Source organism: Sarcophilus harrisii, chromosome 2 (genome assembly GCF_902635505.1).
Source record: "Sarcophilus harrisii chromosome 2, mSarHar1.11, whole genome shotgun sequence".
In the NCBI taxonomy this organism is placed as follows: Eukaryota; Metazoa; Chordata; class Mammalia; order Dasyuromorphia; family Dasyuridae; genus Sarcophilus; species Sarcophilus harrisii.
The window spans coordinates 613,794,680-613,806,890 of record NC_045427.1 but is presented as its reverse complement, the minus strand read 5'-3'; the positions used below and the strand labels follow the sequence as shown (position 1 = coordinate 613,806,890).

The following is a 12,211-nucleotide window of genomic DNA, read 5'->3' as shown; positions in this document are numbered from 1 at the left end:
TGAGATCCATAGTACTGGAATTATAACTTTATTTTACAAATAGGTAAATTGAGGCTCCGAGAGGTGAGTTATTTATCCAAGGTCATTTGGCTAGTAAGAACTGGGCATGTCCAAAGCCAGCCTTCTTTCTACTTTCCCAAAGAATTCTGCCCCTGGGCTCTGCCACTATGTGATGTTGAGCAAACCTTTAATTTTCCTTCTGTGTAAAATGGAGATACTGTAATGTATTTTTCAATCAACCTCACAGGATAATTTGTGAGTTGTGAAAGATAACAATAACTGTGTTAGTTCTTAAAAGAAAGAATCAATAAATAAGTTTGGCTTTGGATAATTCATACCAATGTTCCCAAAAGCACAGATAATCAAAAATTGGCCATCTGACCAGTTATTTTATTTTTTTAAAGTTATATCAGCTTCCCAGACAACTTTAATTAATATAATTATTGTGTTTTGGGGGTTACTCAAATTCCTTAGGGTATTTTCCTTTCAAAGAAGATTAATGCATTTTAAAGCTTCCTTCAAAATTATAACCAAAGGTGAAGATGTCCATAGAGACTGAAAAAAACCCCACACAACACAAAAACACAATTCTGCAGAAAAGAACAATGGCCTGTCTCAGTGTTGCTCTTTATTCTTCTTGCTTCACTGGAAAGCTAGTGGAAATCATTCAATGTATTTAAATATGCAGATAGCCTTTACCAATCTAAAGGGGTCAGCAGAAAATGGTATAAAATTTCCATCAAAAATGAAGAGAATGAGAATAAGAAAATGATTTCTTAGGTGCCAGCTGAAATGTTAATGTTACTCATGAATACAGAAATAATGAAATGGATAAAGAAGTATCCAGAAGCTGACCAGAACAGGAAAACCTATTAAAGATGTGGGGACAGTAAAATTTCTCATTAGTTCATTACGAGCAACATTTGGTAACTGCGAGGGCGTTTTCAGATTCTATACATGACTGGGAACAATCCTGCTCTGGCAGGATGAATGTGTATGGGCTTCGTTACCTATGAATAGGTCAATTTAAATATTTGTTTAGTATCTCTTCTTTAAAAAAAATTTTTTTGTTGATATTTTCCATTTCTTACATCATCCTAGTTATTCCAAATGTTTCCCTCCCCAACTCCCCAGTATTTGTTTCGTCCCATAGGACAAATGGGATTTTTTAAGAAAAAAAAAAAAATCAGCATAATTGATCAATACAGTCAAAGTGCAGTATGTGATACTTGTGAACTTTCTACCTCCATGAAGGAGTGGATAAGCTAGGGGTGTCCTTTTACATCTCTTCATTTGAATCCTGCTTGATCTTTCATCATTTCACAATCCCTATAACACTGACTACTGCTGCTTTTTCTCATTTTTCAACCAATTTTCAGAATGTGAGGTGAAACTTCAGGGTTCTTTGGATTTGTATTTAGCTTATTATTAATGACTTAGAACATTTTTTCATGTTGTAACAAATACTCTGAAATTTTCTTGAAAACTGTTCATTCTAGCACTTAGCACAGTGCCTAGCACACAGTAGGTACTTTATAATTATTTGCTGACTGTTTATATCCTTTGACCATTTATTTATGGGGGAATGCCTGTTAGTATTAAATACATTTATTATTTATATCATGGATACCAAATCCTTATCAGAGAAAAATGATACAGATATTTTCCCTCATTTAACCAACTCTCTCTTCTTATTCTAGGTGCATTAATTTTGTTTGTATAGAAGCTTTTCAGTTTCAAGTAATCAAAATTAACTATTTTATCTTTTGTAATTGCCTCTATCTTGTTTGGTGAAGAATTTATCTCCTACTTAGCGCCTACTCAGAGCATTGAGAAGTATGTTTCTTTTCCAACTTTTTAAAAAACCGTCATAATCTTTAATTTTTAAGGCTACATGCCAATTTAGAAGGAAATGTGGAGCATGGTGTAAGATATTGGTTTAAACCTAATTTCTGCCACACTGCTTTCCAGTTTTCCTAGAGTTTTTGCAAATAAGGAGTTTTTCCCCGTAGGTAATTTATGTTTCCATTTTAACAAATGCTGTCTTACTTTATTCTATTTTTCTGATTCTCCCTTGTCTAGTCTGTTCTACTAATCAGTCGTTTTTTAAAATCTAATACCAGATGGTTTTGATAAATGCCATTTTATAATATAACTTGAAGTCTAAAAGTGATATTCTAGATCTTTCATTTTTTCCAATGAATTTTATTACTTTATTGAGTTCTATAAAGTATTCCTTTGGTAATTTTGTTGGTCTAATATTAAAAACAAAATTTATTTTGTTAGCATTGTTATTTTTATTATGTTAGCACAGCCTCCCCGTGAGCAATGAATATTTCTTCAACTTCAAAATTTTTTTCTTTATTTCTTTTAGGAACACCCTGTAATTGAATCTATTCAAGTCTTTGCTATTCAAGTCCCTGCCTATTTCATGAATTTTGTAGTTATCTGGAACGGGATTTCTCTTTCTATTATTGCTTCTTGTGTCTTATTATTATATAGAGATGCTATCCATTAGCATATCCATTAACTTTGTAACATGCAAATTTGTTTTAGTTATTGTCTTAATTAGTATCTTTGCTTATTTCCTAGGATTTTTGTTTGGCAACTTTTACAATGACAATACAATCTCAAATAATTTCAATGTAGGAAGAGCTCTCCACTGAGCTCAAATTTTAAAAGGTCTTAATAATAATAATGATAATAATAGCTGGCATTTATATAATACTTACTATGTTCCATACACTTTGCCAGGGGCTTTACAATTATTATTTCATTTGATCTTCACAACTCCAGTAGGTTAAGTGCAATTATTATTGCCATCTTACAGATGAGGAAAACTGAGGCAAATATGTTAAGTGGCTTACTCAGGATCATACAATTAGCATTTGAACTCAGGCTTTCATGATTTCAGGGGACCAGCACTCTTATCCACTATACTATCTAGCTGTCTCTTGTTAAGATAGGTCATGTTTAGAATATGAAATCAAAGGTTCCACTTTTAACAGGAACATAAAAGAGTAGTTAAGTCTTAGTAATATTAGCATCAGGCAGTTCAAATTCAGTATCACATAAGACTTTCAAACATTGCTTTGTCCAACAGGAAAGGCTGTCTGAGTGAGTATAAAGAATAAAAGAAATACAATGTTAGAAAGAAAACAGAACTACTCAATTTCTATTGTGTTTTTATATTTGCTATCAATAATCCTGAGATATAAAGAATGGAATAAAAAGGACTGAAAGGGAATTGAAACCCGATGAGTTGAAGTCCCTTGGCCTGGTGAATTTAGCCTGTCCAAGAGCTGCATGAGGCTGGGAAAAGTCACAAAACTGCTTGTTTTGAAGTACCTCTTTGCATGTGGCACAACTCTAGATTGTCAAAGCAAGTGGAAAACATGCTCTCCATTCTCATGGTCACAATGCTTGAATGAGCTTCAGAGTGTTAATCAAATTCAGGTTCTGAGTTTTCACAGTAATTTTAATTCTTTCACATGGGGCAAAAAGAGTTCCAAGCTTAGACTCACAAAGTAATTTTCTGGCTAAAATACATCTTGTTCTTCATTATTGTGGGGAATAATTGTGCTTTGCTCTTCTCATTGGTTTATGAAGTAAATGAAAAATTTTTATAGCTCTGTTTTCTTGGAGGCATGAAACTTTATCACTATTGTAGTCTTAAAAATGACAAGTGTCTAACAGAGAGCTTCCTGAAAGTAGTTATGTCTCCATATTAGCTATTTTAGAAATGCTTTTCAAAATCTTGAATTTACCTCTGATATTTTTTTCTTTTTAAAACAAAGGGGATCTAAAGTTCACTGTTGCATGTAGAGCATTGTCTCCTGGTTAGATCTCACCATATGGCTTTCTAACATCAGAAAATCCATGAGCTTAATATGGTATTTAAACTTATGATAAGAGCTTAATAAATGCTTCTGGACTAACTGACAAACTTGGGGCTGGATCTTTTTCAAAACCAAAACATAAGTGATTAAAGGATATGAATAGTTTTCAAAAGAAAAAATGTCAACTATTAGTAACTTCCTATCAGTGTCCTGGCAGTGTTATGGGAACAGCAGGGAATGATGGCAGCGTCTGCAACTGGAACTGAGGGCAAACGAGACACACTGAGGAAGACAACATCAAGATTCTACAGAAAGCCTAGAAAGAACTCATACTGTGCTTATGAGGAATTTAATGAGTAGTCATGATAGGGAAAAGGATTTTCAACTGCCAGGAGCTGTAGGTTATGTCTCTTCCCCTGCTACATGTGCTCTCCAAGTGTGGGCCCACTTTCCCCTGGATTCTGGATGCTCTGGAAGGAGAGGGGGTCACAGACTTTGGGGGCTCAGGGGATGCTGACTTTGCTATGTCATCTGAGTAAATATTCCTCATTAAAAGCTCCAACCCCATCCCTTCCCTTGTCTACAGAAGGGAAGACTTTTGGGAGGGCAGGTGGGTCATTTTTCCTAACTGAAATTAAAAAAAAAAAAAAAAAACTAGTTAAGGACTGAACATTACCCAGCTTCATGACATCCAATGTAAACTTCATCTCTGCTTTCTGGACATAAGGCATTTTTAAGGAGATACTGGCACTGAAAATCTAAATCCAATGAACAGAAGGAAACATGCCCATTGAACACACATACACATACACACACACACACACACACACACACACACACACACTCCCCAGAATAATCATACTGAAGAAGGGACCCCGAAACTCTCTAAAACCCTCCTTGAAGGACAGATTCTCCTTGAATCCTGGCCTCTGTAACAGATCCTGAGAGGGCACTACCCACATTGATAACACTCACCAACTGATTAAGCTTCCCATTGAATTAGAGATTCATTCAATTCTATTCAAATTCAGCTCAAGCCAGCCCCAGCCCCATCAAAAGCAACCCTCAGCTTGTAGCCAAGGCTTATAAAAGAGCCAATCTAAAATCCTCTCTTTGCAGAGGTCCTAACATGCCATGCCATGCCATGCTATGCCAAAGAAACCTCTGCCCGCTGGTATCTTCCAGCGCTACCCTCTCTTTATCTCCCTCACCTATTTCCCTAAAGAGACTTTATGCTTGTCTGTCAGGATTTCTCTTACTACAAATTTTACTTCCCAATGCCTATAATAAATCTCTTTTATCAATCTAGGTTTTTGGGTTTGTAAATCCCTTTACAGAGAATCTCTGTGCTGCCAGAAGGGGGTTCCCCAAAACTCCCTACCTTTGCACCGAATCCCAAGGGAGTGTAGGGGAGCCAAACCTTTCCATTTGGTTCCCTGACCCCTGAACCTGCCACTGGACCTCATCATTTAACTCCCTGAGTTAAACCAGAAATCAGAAACCCTAATCTCATTTTGGCTCCTTAAATTTAGACCTCATCATTTATTTGGTTCCCTGACAGAAGGGAACCCCAAAACCTGAACCTCATCAATACTACCAACAACAATTGCTATTTAAATACTACTTAAAGGTTTTCAAAATGCCTTGCATAAACTATCCTATTTGACCTTCACGATATTCCTGTGAAGTAGGTGCTATTATTATCCCCATTTTACATGAGAAGGAACTGAGGCTACAGTAGGCAACATGACTTGGTCAGCCAGCTTTTGGGATAAGAACTTACTATTTGATAAAAATTGCTGGGAAAATTGGAAACTAATATGGCAGAAACTAGGCACTGATCCACACTTAACACCATACACTAAGATAAGGTCAAAATGGGTTCATGACCTAGGCATAAAGAATGAAATTATTAATAAATTAGAGGAACACAGGATAGTTTACCTCTCAGACCTGTGGAAGGGGAAGGACTTTAGTGACCAAAGCAGAACTAGAGATCATTACTGATCACAAAATAGAAAATTTCGATTATACCAAACTGAAAAGTTTTTGTACAAACAAAACTAATGCAGACAAGATTAGAAGGGAAGCAATAAACTGGGAAAATATTTTTACAGTCAAAGGTTCTGATAAAGGCCTCATTTCCAAAATATATAGAGAATTAACTCTAATTTATAAAAAATCAAGCCATTCTCCAATTGAAAAATGGTCAAAGGATATGAACAGACAATTCTCAGATGAAGAAATTGAAACTATTTCTAGTCATATGAAAAGATGCTCCAAGTCATTATTAATCAGAGAAATGCAAATTAAGACAACTCTAAGATACCACTACACACCTGTCAGATTGGCTAAGATGACAGGAAAAAATAACGACGAATGTTGGAGGGGATGCGGGAAAACTGGGACATTGATGCATTGTTGGTGGAGTTGTGAACGAATCCAACCATTCTGGAGAGTAGTTTGGAACTATGCTCAAAAAGTTATCAAAGTGTGCATAAACTTTGATCCAGCAGTGTTACTACTGGGCTTATATCCCAAAGAGATCATAAAGAAGGGAAAGGGACCTGTATGTGCACGAATGTTTGTGGCAGCCCTTTTCGTAGTGGCTAAAAACTGGAAACTGAATGGATGTCCATCAGTTGGAGAATGGCTGAATAATTGTGGTATATGAATATTATGGAATATTATTGTTCTGTAAGAAATGACCAACAGGATGATTTCAGAAAGGCCTGGAGAGACTTACATGAACTGATGCTGAGTGAAATGAGCAGGACCAGGAGATCATTATATACTTCAACAACAATACTATATGATGACCAGTTCTGATGGACCTGGCCATCCTCAGCAACGAGATCAACCAAATCATTTCTAATGGAGCAGTAATGAACTGAACCAGCTATGCCATGAGAAAGAACTCTGGGAGATGACTATGAACCATTACATTGAATTCCCAATCCCTATATTTATGCCTGCCTGCATTTTTGATTTCCTTCACAAGCTAATTGTACAATATTTCAGAGTCTGATTCTTTTTGTACAGCAAAATAAGGGTTTGGTCATGTATACTTATTGTGTATCTAATTTATATTTTAATATATTTAACATCTACTGGTCATCCTGCCATCTGGGGGAGGGGATGGGAGGTAAGAGGTGAAAAATTGGAACAAGAGGTTTGGCAATTATATAACCTGTAAATAAAAGGCTATAAAACAAAGAAACATGACTTGGTCAGAATCATGCAGCTATAACTGAAGCAGAATTTGAATTCAGATATTTCTGAGTCCAAGCCTGGCACTTTCAATATGACTACCTTGTTGTCTAATTTTTTTGATTAGAGCTTTTATATTAGTCATGTGGAAAACATAAAGTAAAATATAACAACCCTCTGTCATTTAGTTGACCAAACTTTGGTTTTTCAATCTGAGAGCATTTGGCTTTCTAGATTCCAGCTCTGTCAGTGCTGCTATTATCACAGATCCTGGAAGAGTCATTTAAGACACTCTACTCCAAAGGCATTCAGTGAATGCAGGATATATTTCCTTAAAAACATAAATCTATTTCTGTAACTGATAGTTGACACCATGGAGCTCTAAGGTCAAACTTCTCAGGGACTGCATTCTCTTGATCCATGTACAAGAAATAGGGTACAAAATGGAGTGTCCATAAGATGGGACAAGAGCAGATACATTTTGGCAGAAAGGTTTCCCCATTTCACAGAAAAGAGCAGGGGCTATCTCTCAAGATCTGGTGTTCAACCTAAGTGACTTAACTATTATTTGCATTATTCTAGGAGAGGGAAATGTGACTTGCTCCCTTGCATTTACTGGTTAGAAGAAGGTGCATTTACAGGAAGAATTCAAAATTCCTAGCTCTTACTTCATATGACAAATATACTATAATAGTAAGTCAAAAGCAAGTTTCTGGCCCTGAGTCCTACATAAGTCAACAAGTATTTATTGAGCCTCTAACTCCAGGGGCTGTGGGACATTGTGGGTGATGATGAAGAAAAGACAGTCCTGGCAAAGGACTCATTGAAGTGTCAAGACTTAACACCCAAGGAATAATTGGCAAACAATCCTGTGACAGTTCAAGTGCTGAACAGTAGAAGAGATGAGAGTTCTACTTTTTAAACTAAGGGAAAAGTGTAAATGCAAAGTCAATAGCAGAGCTATATCTGGAATTCAGAGTTTTCACTCTTTGGACAAAAGTAATGAGTCCTTTTTATCTCCCTAAGAATCATTTGCAAAGGACCAAAAAAGCCTACAACAATTCCTTTGCTCTTCTGGAACATCAGATTCAGTAACTGTCTACCATGCTTAGACAGGTCATTGAAAGTCTCTAGGACTCCGTTTCTTTATCTGTAAAAGAAGTCTGGTTTAAGGGTTCTGAAGGGACCCATGGCCTTCTCACAACTGCTTACTTTCAGTTTGTAATTTAAAGGAGATTCTTGCCACCTGAACTTAAATCTACATTCAAAATATTAAGAGTCTGACAGAAAATCATCTCCAAGATAATACACTATGATCAAGTAGGATTTATACCAGGAATGCAGGGCTGGTTCAATATTAGGAAAACTATCAATATAATTGGCCATGTTAATAACCAAATTAACAAAAACCATATGATCATCTCAATAGATGCAGAAAAAGCATTTGATAAAATCCAATATCCATTCCTATTAAAAACACTTGAGAGTATAGGAATAAATGGACTTTTCCTTAAAATAATCAGCAGCATCTATTTAAAACCATCAGTAAGCATCATATGTAATGGAGACAAACTGCAACCATTCCCAATAAGATCTGGAGTGAAACAAGGTTGCCCACTATCACCGTTACTATTTAATATTGTATTAGAAACACTAGCTATAGCAATAAGAGCTGAGAAAAAGATTAAAGGAATAAGAATAGGCAATGAGGAAGCCAAATTATCACTCTTTGCCGATGACATGATGGTATACTTAGAGAACCCCAGAGATTCTGCTAAAAAGTTATTAGAAATAATCCACAACTTTAGCAAAGTTGCTGGTTATAAAATAAACCCACATAAGTCATCAGCATTCTTATATATCACTAACAAAATCCAACAGTCAGAGTTACAAAGAGAAATTCCATTTAAAGTAACTACTGATAATATAAAATATTTAGGAATCTATCTGCCAAGGGAAAATCAGAAACTTTATGAGCAAAATTACAGACCACTTTTCACACAAATTAAGTCTGATCTAACCAATTGGAAAAATATTAAATGCTCTTGGATAGGGCGAGCAAATATAATAAAGATGACAATATTACCTAAACTAATCTATTTATTTAGCGCTATACCAATCAGACTCCCAAAAAACTATTTTAATGACCTAGAAAAAATAACAACAAAGTTCATATGGAAAAACAAAAGGTCAAGAATTTCAAGGGAATTAATGAAAAAAAAATCAAATGATGGTGGCTTAGCTGTACCAGATCTAAAATTATATTATAGAGCAGCAGTTACCAAAACTATTTGGTATTGGCTAAGGAATAGATTAGTTGATCAGTGGAATAGATTAGGTTCAAGGGATAAAACAGTCAACAAATATAGCAACCTAGTCTTTGACAAACCCAAAGATCCCAGCTTTTGGGATAAGAACTTACTGTTTGATAAAAATTGCTGGGAAAATTGGAAACTAATATGGCAGAAACTAGGCATTGATCCATACTTAACGCCGTACACCAAGATAAGGTCAAAATGGGTTCATGACCTAGGCATAAAGAATGAAATTATTAATAAATTAGAGGAACATAGGATAGTTTACCTCTCAGACCTGTGGAAGGGGAAGGTTTTTATGACCAAAGCAGAACTAGAGATCATTACTGATCACAAAATAGAAAATTTCGATTATACCAAACTGAAAAGTTTTTGTACAAACAAAACTAATGCAGACAAGATTAGAAGGGAAGCAATAAACTGGGAAAATATTTTTACAGTCAAAGGTTCTGATAAAGGCCTCATTTCCAAAATATATAGAGAATTAACTCTAATTTATAAAAAATCAAGCCATTCTCCAATTGAAAAATGGTCAAAGGATATGAACAGACAATTCTCAGATGAAGAAATTGAAACTATTTCTAGTCATATGAAAAGATGCTCCAAGTCATTATTAATCAGAGAAATGCAAATTAAGACAACTCTAAGATACCACTACACACCTGTCAGATTGGCTAAGATGACAGGAAAAAATAATGATGATTGTTGGAGGGGATGTGGGAAAACTGGGACATTGATTCATTGTTGGTGGAGTTGTGAACGAATCCAACCATTTTGGAGAGTAGTTTGGAACTATGCTCAAAAAGTTATCAAACTGTGCATACCCTTTGATCCAGCAGTGTTACTACTGGGATTATATCCCAAAGAGATTATAAAGAAGGGAAAGGGACCTGTATGTGCACGAATGTTTGTGGCAGCCCTTTTTGTAGTGGCTAGAAACTGGAAACTGAATGGATGTCCATCAGTTGGAGAATGGCTGAATAAATTGTGGTATATGAATATTATGGAATATTACTGTTCTGTAAGAAATGACCAACAGGATGATTTCAGAAAGGCCTGGAGAGACTTACACGAACTGATGCTGAGTGAAATGAGCAGGACCAGGAGATCATTATATACTTCAACAACAATACTATATGATGACCAGTTCTGATGGACCAGGCCATCCTCAGCAACGAGATCAACCAAATCATTTCTAATGGAGCAGTAATGAACTGAACTAGCTATGCCCAGAAAAAGAACTCTGGGAGATGACTAAAAACCATTACATTGAATTCCCAATCCCTATATTTATGCACACATGCATTTTTGATTTCCTTCACAAGCTAATTGTACAATAATTCAGAGTCTGATTCTTTTTGTACAGCAAAATAATGTTTTGGTCATGTACACTTATTGTGTCTAAGTTATCTAAGCTATCTACTTATAAAGGCTATTAAATAAAAACAAAACAAAAAAAAAATATTAAGAGTCTGACAGAAAAAACTTAAAGGAATGTGAGTTCCATGAATAAGAAGGCCACACTGGCCACCTCAGAAGAGGCAAGAAGGGGCCTGGTTTATATCCCCTATCTTTGGGTATGGGTTGCGTGGCCACAGACAAGGCAGGTATTCAGAACAGCTGCAAACCCAAGAGGGCTATAAGAAGAGTTTAAGTCTCAATTACTTAGAATTGTTAGAAATGTCCTATGTTATCATATTCTGCATACAAAGTCATACTGAGACATAATTTATTCACAACACATAAAACACAATAGTCTACATGTATTTTCTTTTTTTAAACTTTTATTTTTCAATTGACAAAATTTTTCTCCCACAAATTCAATTTAACAGAAAAAAACTCATAACAAAAATACATAATCAAGAATAAATTTCCACATTATTCATCCATCTCTCTCTCTCCCTCTCCCTTCCTCCCTCCTCCTCCCCCAACATTGACCAACATAGATTGTAAATCACTCTCTTACTTGGTGAGCTCTATATTAAGTTGTGTGGTCAAAAAATTCAAGGAATGACCTTTTTAAAGTTTACAAAATAATACACATAATTTCATTTCTGAGGTAGGTTCAGCAGCACTTAATAATAATAATTATAATCCAGCAACCCTCTATCAAAATGCCATATAAGCTAGACTTATTTAAGCAAGTGCGTCAGGATGACTGGACTAGCCTTAATGTTGCTGATCACCTTTTGACATCTTTGAGATGGTTCACATTTTAGCTATAAAAATAAAATATGAGGTTATTAGGACCATCTCCAGTCAAATTCAATCAAAATCATTTCTATACTGAAAAGAATATCTCATACTAATATAACCCACAATCCATCCCCTCAAGGAAATTAAGTGTTATTGTTTCTACACCTTCATCTGACATGGGAAACAATTGGGAGAGTATGGGAGAGAAATTTCTTAAGCTACAGAGCGAATTCAATACCAAAAAATAAGAAGCAAACATGGACTAAAATCCCCACACAGCAAAGGTCTCAAGATAGCTGAAGATTAAGCAATAGCAACAGCCTGGCTCTCATTTGATTTCTGAAGTACTTATTTCCTACAAAGTAAGAGGTGTGTGAATATGGATAAAGTGAAGCTCCAGCAAAATTAACTGCTGTTTAAAATTCCAATCGACCTGAAAACTGAATGTGTATAAACTCCATATGGAAAGGCTGTATAAAGTAAACCTCTACATCAAGGAAGAGAGTTTATCAGGTGCTCAAGGGGCAGATTCTACTTATATCGATCTTCTCCTTCAATTCTAAATCACAATAATTTCAGAAAAAAAAATCAAACCAACAAAACAATCTAAGAGTTAAGATGCCCAAAGAGATCAGAAGCATTCTGCGTTTC

The 12,211-nt window shown here is 35.5% G+C and overlaps 1 protein-coding gene across 4 annotated transcripts in view; it reads right to left on the bottom strand.

Annotated features, from left to right (window-relative positions):
* Positions 1 to 12,211, bottom strand: part of MICU1 (mitochondrial calcium uptake 1) — a 214,712-nt gene that overhangs the window by 47,887 nt on the left and 154,614 nt on the right. The window lies entirely within an intron of this gene.